Raw genomic sequence first — 11,331 nt, 5'->3', positions numbered from 1 at the left:
CGTAGCGCCGAATTTGATAGTAAATACCTTTAAATACAGTTGAAGGATTCATTGATACTGAAATAAAAACATAATAAATGCTGGCGTCTCTTGGCGTATCTGAAGACTGATATACGAAGAATGGTTATAGATGATGTGTGTCTTGATTAAATAGAAATGAAAAGTTTGGTTCAAAGTAGCAATTGGGAAATAGCATGAAAGCAGTCAAAAGACTAATGATATAGAAAGAGGATAAATGGTAGCAGCAGGAAAGTGATAACAAGGATCGTGAATGACAGTACTTACCCACCGTCATTTGGAGCAGAATGTGTACAAACGCAACGTCTCATTACCTTCGAAACCTTAGTGCTCCACAATAGTTCAAATCCGGTGCATCTGTTGCAATGGACTCCTTGCTGTTATTTACAGAGTGCATTGGGACAATTACACACAGTATTTAAGCTACACAAAGTTAGCGTCAAGTAAGGTTCACGGGTATAATGACTGTAATAGGGATCCTCAAAGTGTCCTCAGCGAATGTACGGGGCTCTGCGTTGACTGACGTCGTATCCTGGATATTTTCCCAAAGATAGAGTGGGTGTAAGTGTGTCAGAAGCCAGCATGGACACATTCAGTATGAGCTACGGCTACGACGCACGTGCATCATCGAGTCCTCGCCCACGCTTTGTGACTCACCAGACACACGCAGGGACACGCATGCTAGTAGCTTGGAGACCGTGTCCGGGGGAAAGTGCTTTCACATCGGAAACAGACCCGTGAGGCGGATGTGTCACGAGGCGCTGAGCACCACCGCCGAGATCTCAGCGAGACATTCGAGGGAGGAGTGGGGAACGGGAGCGTGAGGAGTCGGGGGGGGGGGGGGGGCACAGCTTTGAATTACAATACATGAACGTGATTTATTGTTAAAAGATTCAAAAGATTCACCACGTCTAGCCAGTACAAGATGTAGTTGCTGTAAACCAGAGACTCCCATCGTCCTCCAAGGACTTAAACATTCACTTACCCTCGCATTCAGCCATATCCGACGCCTTAAATGGTGCGTATTTGGTATCACGTTCCAGTGGAGATTGATTCATTCCCCATTTATAAAATATTACAAAACAACCGTGCTCTGAACGACATAGGCCTCTTAAATCGTTAGTAATTTGCTCAATTTACATAATACTTGGTTCCTGCAATGCAAATCAGCCACATTTAAGCTTTTAGTGTGATATGTTACCCTATAGCTTCTCTAGGGTCATAATTTATAAAAGTACTCTTTATATGTGCTCGGGCGGAGATTTTATCTTGTACTCTGTTAATCAAATACCGCTATTAATTAGCGAATCACAAACTGCTTCGTGTAGTGTAAAAGACAAAGAGTGTAACTGGAACGGTGAGCCGCGAAGAAAATTACCACAAAGGACAGAAATGATCCAAATAAATCGACATAACAGAATGAAAGATGAAAGACGTCAGTAATAACACTGACGACCACGGTCTATGTGCTCGTCATAGTAAACACAAGAGAGATCGGTATCGTCATCTTACGGAGGCTACTAAGACGTTGTAAGGCTCCATGCAGAGCTCACGTCCTTCTTCTATGCGTATTCATACCCGTTTAACATGCAAATTTGAAAGTGGGCCTAAAAATAAATTGTAATAATTAGAGATGGAAAGCGTTACGCCATGACGAGTCAGTCCGATACTTATAACGCTTTGTGGAGAAGTTTATCAGATAATCCGGCAATTACTTCATGCTGATAAACAAGAATTGCGACGATGAATGTAAGTGGGTGCACAGATCTGGGCCGGGGGATGTTCATTTGTTCTCTAGCAATACAAACATGGGCAGCACAATGAGGTGCATATAGTGTCTGAGACTTAAAAACTTACATTACGTTCCGAAGTGATATTCATTATCATCAGTAAGATGTAATCGTTGTGGCATAGTACCGAACAGCCAACTAATGTCACCTGAGGACTTTGTTGTTCTGTCTGAAACACATGCTGTGTCAATTCACGAAGACTGCTAACTGGAATTGGGTTTGAAAGCATAGCTCTTTCCATTGCATCCCAGATACGCTCTATGGGTGTCAGAACAGGGGAACGGTCAGGTAAGTCAAGGTTCCGCACATTCTTCAAGGTGTTTATGCTATGCGATCTTGAAGTAGACATTTGGTATCTTAATCATGAAGGATATGACAACAGCCTTCTACATTCAACCAGATGCTTAATAGCTCATTGCTCCACATTGAGAGCACAATACAGCATCAATCAGTTAGCCTGAATTCAAAAAGGCTTGGTAAGTTTCCGGCGGTATGTGGACCAGTTGCCTACTTGCAGGTCACGCAACTCCTCTAAGTTAAGTGCTGCGGGTCTGTTGCCCAGATGCGTCTCAGATGTACTCCATCGTGAGCATGTCAAGAGAATTTGGTGGCCAATACGTCAGTATGAGTTTGCTAAGATGTTCCTCAAACCACTGTAGCAAGACTCCGGCATCGTGGTACCATCATTCTGCTGACCCTATCACCGTCGTCGTAGGGGGACGAATGAAGCATGAAGGAATGCAGGTGGTCCGCAATAATGTTCACGTAGTCTACAGCTGTCATGGTGCCTTCGATTACTACCACACAGCGTAATACTGCCCCTACCGACCAGAGTCGGTGTCACGGTTCATGTTACGAATTGCGGTTTCCTGGATAACGGCGTAACCGAACGCGACCATCGACATGGTGTCACAAAGAACGATTAATCCACTCAGGCAACAGGTTTCCATGGATACACCGTCCAATTTGGATGGTCCCGTGCCCGCTGCAGTCATAATTGAAAATGTCATTGGGTCAACGTGGGAACAAGCAGAGCTCATCTACTGCGGAGTCACATGTTCAACAACTGTGTGCTGAACAGAGTACTCCGTAACAAATGTGCCTGTACCAGCATTGTGCTCTGTCGTTAGAACTACCACAGATAACAGCTATCGTACTTTACGGAGCAGGCCCTCTTTGCCATCATCTCTGCCACGTCGGTAAACCTAATAATCTCGATACTCTACAACTGACTCAAATCACGTCTCAGATATAGCAGCCACCTCTATCTTTCGTGTCCTAAATTCGCATTGCGGTCACAGATCATACTTTCCACTAAAGTAACCTAAATTCTGCCACTGTTGCCAGGTGTTGGGAGCGTAACTAATAATTGCCTTATTGGTTGCAGCTGAAGAGTCCCAGGTGCTTCTGTCTTCATGTCTTCAATTGGGCATAGAATAAACCAGATAATTTTGCCCGTGGTGTACTTGTTGTTATTGACAGGCAGGGATGAGTAATTACCCTATTGAGAATGTGTTATGTAATATTTGTGATTGGGGAAGATGATGAACGATAGACCATTCTTGATTGATTTCTGAGAAATACTGTCACCAAGCTGGTCTAGAAGTTTGCCTTTTCGATGGTCGTCTTGCGTTGTTTACTAAGCCCGTATTCTGCTGACTGAAAGATATTCCAATGGTACTCTGTTTTCCTGTGGTATTGCTTTTGGTTCCATTGGGTCGTCCTGCATTACTAATTGTGGTTGTGTTGGGTGCGTAGGCGGTAAAGGCTGAAATTCCGCATGGCTCTAATGACTGAGAGTTTGTCTAAAGGCAGTGAGAGCTTGTCTTAAGACAGCTGAGTACATGTGTTGAGGACACCCGGATACCGATCAAACTGTAGCCTAAGCCCTTGTACGCTGCAGCTCTTTATGATGTGTGCATACTGCGCATGTCCTGTTTTTAACTGGGTGCCATCCGGAACGGTATAAGCAAGTTGGAACTGTTGCACACGTATCCGCTGAGTGCTCATCACCAAATTTGCTGCACTGGATCGCCCAAAGACGGAAACACCAGCAACTTTTGCATGAACTGCTAGGGCGGCATAATGCTCAGTTGGACAGCGCGTTCCCAAAACAGTAATATGAGAGGGCAAATTTTGTGAGCGAATCACTATCATGCATACTGTAATGGGCACCGTTGATTTAAGATTTTTATTGTTTCTTCGTGTATCGTTTGATGCTTATGATGGAGTACACACTTCGCAGTGCGTCAGTTATTTCTTTATCTGTCAGCCTAATATCGATGTATCTGATAATTCTGTATACAGGGTGTTTCACTGTTCATCTTACACTCTTCTAGTGGTTTTAGAGTGGATTTTGCAGATCAAGTTTTACATAGGAACCCATCGTCCAGAAACGTCACCCAAAGATGCTACAGAGCGCCAAAGTTATAGGCGCCAGCCCTTGGAAATGTACGTATGTACAGGGTAATCCTGTGATAGTGATAAAAACTTTCAGGAATGATAGAGACAGATAAATGTATCAATTTGAGGTAAGGGTCCCTGGTTTGGAAACGAACGAGTCGTTAAGTTACAAGCGAAAATCGTTTTGATACCTCTAACAGTACAGTGCATGTATCGGCACTGTTGTTGCTAGGAATATAGAGCACGGAACTTTCAGAAATGGTAGTATGGACTAAAAAAAGAAAAAAGGCTAGTAAACATGGGCTCTAAAATGCGTAACTAAGGAGGTATGAGCACTTGTTCACCTTCATTAGTGTGAAACCCATCTCCTCTACTGAACATGTGCTCGTAGGTCCTCAGGTATGCATTTTAGAGTCAATGTTTACTAGAGATTTTTTTATTGTCTTAGTCCCTACTACCACCTCTGAAAGTTGCATAACCTACATTCTTAGCAGAAACAGTAGGGTAAATGTATTCCACTGTCAGAGTTATCAGAATGAGTTTCTCTCGTAAGTTTGGACTCTTTCGTTTCCGAACCAGGGACCCTTAACTCAGATTGATACATTTATCCGCCTCCATCATCCTTGAAAACTTGTAACATCAGCACGAAATCACCCTGCCTATACATACATTTACAGGCGCGGCGCTTGTAACTTAGTCGCTCTTGTAGTGTCGTTGGATGACGTTTCCGGGCATCGGTTCCTATGGAAAACTTGAGCTGCTAAGTCCACTCTACAATTTCTAGAAGTGTGTAACATGAATTGTGAAACACCCTGTATAGTTGGGGACATGCACGACCAAGTTATGATCTCTGAGAACGGATATCTCTATTAAGTTACTGGCATCCGCAGAGGACTTCAGTTCTATCCTAACTCAGCTTGTACTTTAAGATACCATGCTTCATACGAAGTCTATGAGCACACAGTAACTTGCCTACAGAAATACAGTGTAGTTTCTCAACGTTATTGTCCAAGCTCTCCAAGGGCGCAATGAAGGGGCTTGCATTAAACCGACTGTATCTGTTATTTACAGTTGGTCGTATAACCACGTTGGGATCGTTTGTTGACTCCGAGAATAATCGGTGTTAGCTGACACTACGGCGCTATTAGCAGGAATTTATTTTCCGGTATATCGTTCATTCATAATACGGGACAGTACTATAGTTACATGCAGCCGTTTACTTGGCTAAATCAAATGGCTCTGAGCACTATGGGACTCAACTGCTGAGGTCATTAGTCCCCTAGAACTTAGAACTAGTTAAACCTAACTAACCTAAGGACATCACAAACATCCATGCCAGAGGCAGGATTCGAACCTGCGCCCGTAGCGGCCTTGCGGTTCCAGACTGCAGCGCCTTTAACCGCACGGCCACTTCGGCCGGCGCAGCCGTTTACTGAGCGGGCCGCTTTGCTACTGCGTGTTATCAAAAAAATGTGTGTGAAAAGTTATGGGACTTAACTGCTAAGGTCATCAGTCCCTAAGATTACACACTACTTAACCTAAATTATTCTAAGGACAAACACACATACCCATGCCCGAGGGAGGACTCGAACCTCCGCCGGGACCAGCCGCACACTGCATGACTGCAGCGCCCAAGACCGCTCGCCTAATCCCGCGCAGCGTGTTATCGATAACACCGTCATTAAGTCCTGTGCTATCTGTGTCATGTTGCTTGCTGACTGACCTGTTGCCGTCACAGCTGGAACTGTATTATTGGACTAGTTGGTGCTACTGGAATTGTATTTGTTGGTGATGTTGCTGCAGAAACTGCTGTTCTTATTGTTGTAGAACCTATTGTTGTAGGAACTCCTAGCTCTGAGGCGACATTTTACCCTGCTGAACGTGAGACTTCGACATCAGCTGCTCTGTGATAGCTGGCGATGCATTCTAATGGCAAATTTCTAGTGGCGACCGTATGACCTTAACAGTGTCAGAAAGGGCACTTGTGCAGATAACTGTGCGTCACAAACACTCGAGCAACGACGTCGGCAGAAGTAACACCACCTCTGGTTGCTGTCGCGTATAAAACGGAACTATTTTCCGTGGAGGAAGTGGATCTTGTTTCTTCTGTTCAAGGTAAATACTTATACAAGGCAAAGTGGTACACTGAATAACGTGTGCATTGTCACAGCGGCACTGGAAGGCAATTATTCAAGATAGAGACCTACTAGACAGTTATTTCGTCGCAACTCTTCCGGAAAATCTTTAAAATTTCGTACCGAATATGTAGGTCGTTGTCGTCGGCTGATACTCGTATCCGAGTTTTCATTTCTCTCCTGAGATTTCCTTTGTCGCGGTTCAGGCGTGGAAGTGTCGTTGATGGCTTAGCAATCCAATCCTAGCGTGGAACAGGCGGCCACAGACATTACAGCTGATGGAAGGTGGAGGACGTGGCTGAGCCTGGAGGAGTTTACGTCTCCGGCGTTTGTCATCCCTCATTCTTCGACGTTCCAGCTCAAAGTTTTGAAGAGCATTTGAGGTAACTGAGCGCCAGCGACTTCGGTCTTCTGCTATTGTGGGCCAGTTACTCGGATCGATGTTGAAGTTTTTCAGATTTTTCTTGTACTGATCCTTATAACGTTTGAGAGGGGCACCTCGTGGCCTTTTACCTGTGCTCACTTCACTGTACAGCATTTGGCGTGGAAGTCTGTCATTTTTCATCTGCTGGACATGTCCGACCCATCTGAGTTGATGCCCAATGATAAGAGCTTCCATGCTATACATTTTTGCTTTCTCAAGAACAGCCGTGTTGAATATGAAGTCATCCCACTTCAGGTTCATGATATATCTTAGCTTCTGTTGGTTGAAGCGTTCTAGTTTCTTCAGATCACAGCGATATAACGTCCAGGTTTCGCAACCATATAGCAGGGTGGAAATGACTACAGCTTTGTACACCATCAGTTTGGTGTACAGTGTTAGGTCTTTATTCAGGAAGACACGCTTTGTAAGACGTCAAAATGCTACATGGGCATCACGTAATCTATTCTCCACATCTTTTCCAAATGAGCAGTTAGATGACAGTATGCTTCCCAGGTAGAGGAAATGGTCCACTTGCTCCAAGGGTGAACGCACATTGGAAGCGTGTATTCGTCATCCCCATGCTGGCGTGTCACCCGGCGTGAAGGTATGGGGTGCCATTTGTTACACGTCTCGGTCACCTCTTGTTCACATCGACGCCACTTTGAACAGTGGACGTTACGTTTCAGATGTGTTACGAACCGCGGCTCTACCATTCATTCGATCCGTGAGAAACCCTTCATTTCAGCAGGATAATGCGCGACCGCATGTTGCCGGTCCTGAACGGACCTTTCTGGATACAGAAAATGTTCGAATACTGCCCTGGCCAGCACATTCTCCAGATCTCTCACCAATTGAAAACGTCTTGTCAATGGTGGCCGAGCAACTGGCTCGTCACAATAGGCCAGTCACTAATCTTGATGAACTGTGGTATCGCGTTGAAGCTGCATGGGCAGCTGTATCTGTACACGCCATCCAAGCTCTGTTTGACTCAATGCCCAGGCGTATCAAGGCCGTTATTACGGCCAGAGTTGGCTGTTCTGGGTACTGATTTCTCGGCATCTATGCACCTGAATTGCGTGAAAATGTAATCACATGTCAGTTCTAGTATAATATATTTGTCCAATGAATAACCGTTTATCATCTGCATTTCTTCTTGGTGTAATAATTTTAATGACCAGTAGTGTATTTGCCTTCCAGGTTTCTCACTGTCCATGATTCACTTCCACAAAATGCTGTGTTCCAAATGTACGTTCTCAGAAATTTCTTCCTCAAGATGACGTTAATGGTTAATGTTAGTATATTTCGTTTGGTCATGGATATCCTCTTTGCTCATGCTAATCCGCTAGTTATCTTCTCCATCCTTGGTCTGTTATGTTTTATTTTGCTACCAAGATAGCAAAACTTCTTCGCTTCGTCCTCAATTTTGATGATAAGTTTTTAACTAATCTCATTCTTGTTACTCTTTATTACTTTTGTCTTTATTTGGTTTACTTCCCAATACATATTCTATGCTCATTAGATTGTTCTTTCTAATCAACAGATCCTGTTATTCTTCCTCACTTTCCCTGGTGATAATAGTATCGGGGAATCATATTCTTGATGTTCTTTCACCCTAAATTTTAACCGTTCTCAATCTTTCTTTTATTTCCGTCTCTCGTTCTTAGATGTACAGGTTGAACAATAGGAGAGAATAACCACATCGTAGCCTCACGCCCTTTTCAACCCAAACACATATCTCTTGGTCTTTCATTCTTATTGTTACTTCTTTGTTGCTGTACATCTGCCTATCTTCCTCTTGTCTCTTCTATTTCCTTCTTCTGTATGTCTATACATACATAAATGAGCTTTCCCGCCCTCTTCAGCCCCCTCCCCAACTTTGGTCTGTGGTCTCTGTCTGTACGTTCAAGCTTATCTCGGGAACTACTGTAGGGATTCTGATTCAAGCTTATCTCGGGAACTACTGTAGGGATTCTGATACTTATAAACAGACCGATTCACGGGGAACGTTTGTGTATTTAATGTATAAATATTTCGTGCAAATTGGCTGAACTATGACAAGTAAGTCCCCCCCCCACCGCTGCGAAAATGATGCCATTGCCATCTATTGGTGAGTGGCTGAACTTGCAACAAGGCCACCTGACTGCACCAGGCTGGCGCGAGCTACCGCTACTGGGAGGCTGGTGTGAGCTAGTACCATAGATTTGAAATGCAGAGCGTATCAGGTATTACACTGATAACGGCAGATTTAATTACTTGGTGCCACCATGCGAAGCTGGGGCGGGTTGCTAGTACTGTATATTACTTGTCCAATTATAAGCCGGCCGCGGTGGTCTAGCGGTTCTGGCGCTGCAGTCCGGAACCGCGGGACTGCTACGGTCGCAGGTTCGAATCCTGCCTCGGGCATGGGTGTGTGTGATGTCCTTAGGTTAGTTAGGTTTAAGTAGTTCTAAGTTCTAGGGGACTGATAACCTAAGATGTTGAGTCCCATAGTGCTCAGAGCCATTTGAACCATTTTTTGTCCAATTATACATGTTTTTCTGATGATTTTAAACATTGCACTACAAAGTATTTTACGTTGTTGGTATCCTTTTTCTAGGTCGACAAATACTACGAAAAGATTTTTATTTGTCTTGATTCATGTTCCCACTATCTGGTACAATGATAGAACTACCTCTCTTGTGCCTTCACCTTTGAATAAAGCCAAATTGATCGCTTTCTAACAAATCCCCAATTATCCTTCCATTATTCTATATATTGTTCTTGCCAGAAACTTGAATGTATCAGTTGTTAAAATGACAGCGCTATAATTTTCTTATTTGTCTGTCTTTGCTATCTTCGTGTTTGTGCGGGTGATATTCTTTTAAAAGACTGGTGGTATGTCTCCAGTTGCAATTTCTACACATTAAGTTCAGTAGCCGTTTGGTTGTCACTTCTCACGAGGATTTTAAAAGTCGGAAGAAAAATCTCCAGTTTTTACTGAATTAATCTTTTAATTCCTCGTACATTGCATCGGTACTATTATGTTCTTCTTGTAACGCGTATGGATACCTGAGCTTTTGGCGTTGGTTTTAGTAACCGTTCTGATGAGCTAACCATTCCGCAGAAATGTTCACAGTAATTCACTGTTTACTCTACGTTCCTACACAGCGAATCCTACCCCCGATATCGCATTTTCTGCTGCTGTTTATATTAGGCTGACCAGAAATTTATATGTTCTTTCCATTTCACTTCACTGACCTCCACTACATGTACACTATTTGTAGTACCAGAAGAAAAAACGCTTGAGACATTCGCGAAGGCATTACAGTGGATTCCAGCAATTGTAAACTTACTTTTGGAGTAGGTCGGGCAGATGCTATAACAAACGCAATGCGTTACATAACTTAATTAAAGTTTGAACAATATGAAACATGTCAGATCCATAGGAATGTCTATGTATCTGTTACAGTCGCTGAACTTTTTTAACTTATCACTTGATATACACTACTGGAAATTGAAATAAGAACACCGTGAATTCATTGTCCCAGGAAGGGGAAACTTTATTGACACATTCCTGGGGTCAGATACATCACATGATCACACTGACAGAACCACAGGCACATAGACACAGGCAACAGAGCATGCACAATGTCGGCACTAGTACAGTGTATATCCACCTTTCGCAGCAATGCAGGCTGCTATTCTCCCATGGAGACGATCGTAGAGATGCTGGATGTAGTCCTGTGGAACGGCTTGCCATGCCATTTCCACCTGGCGCCTCAGTTGGACCAGCGTTCGTGCTGGACGTGCAGACCGCGTGAGACGACGCTTCATCCAGTCCCAAACATGCTCAATGGGGGACAGATCCGGAGATCTTGCTGGCCAGGGTAGTTGACTTACACCTTCTAGAGCACGTTGGGTGGCACGGGATACATGCGGACGTGCATTGTCCTGTTGGAACAGCAAGTTCCCTTGCCGGTCTAGGAATGGTAGAACGATGGGTTCGATGACGGTTTGGATGTACCGTGCACTATTCAGTGTCCCCTCGACGATCACCAGTGGTGTACGGCCAGTGTAGGAGATCGCTCCCCACACCATGATGCCGGGTGTTGGCCCTGTGTGCCTTGGTCGTATGCAGTCCTGATTGTGGCGCTCACCTGCACGGCGCCAAACACGCATACGACCATCATTGGCACCAAGGGGCAGAAGCGACTCTCATCGCTGAAGACGACACGTCTCCATTCGTCCCTCCATTCACGCCTGTCGCGACACCACTGGAGGCGGAGTGCACGATGTTGGGGCGTGAGCGGAAGACGGCCTAACGGTGTGCGGGACCGTAGCCCAGCTTCATGGAGACGGTTGCGAATGGTCCTCGCCGATACCCCAGGAGCAACAGTGTCCCTAATTTGCTGGGAAGTGGCGGTGCGGTCCCCTACGGCACTGCGTAGGATCCTACGGTCTTGGCGTGCATCCGTGCGTCGCTGCGGTCCGGTCCCAGGTCGACGGGCACGTGCACCTTCCGCCGACCACTGGCGACAACATCGATGTACTGTGGAGACCTCACGCCCCACGTGTTGAGCAA

The sequence above is a fragment of the Schistocerca cancellata genome, chromosome 5, assembly GCF_023864275.1.
Source record: "Schistocerca cancellata isolate TAMUIC-IGC-003103 chromosome 5, iqSchCanc2.1, whole genome shotgun sequence".
NCBI classification, from domain to species: domain Eukaryota; kingdom Metazoa; phylum Arthropoda; class Insecta; order Orthoptera; family Acrididae; genus Schistocerca; species Schistocerca cancellata.
Note: the sequence above shows the minus strand (reverse complement) of the source record.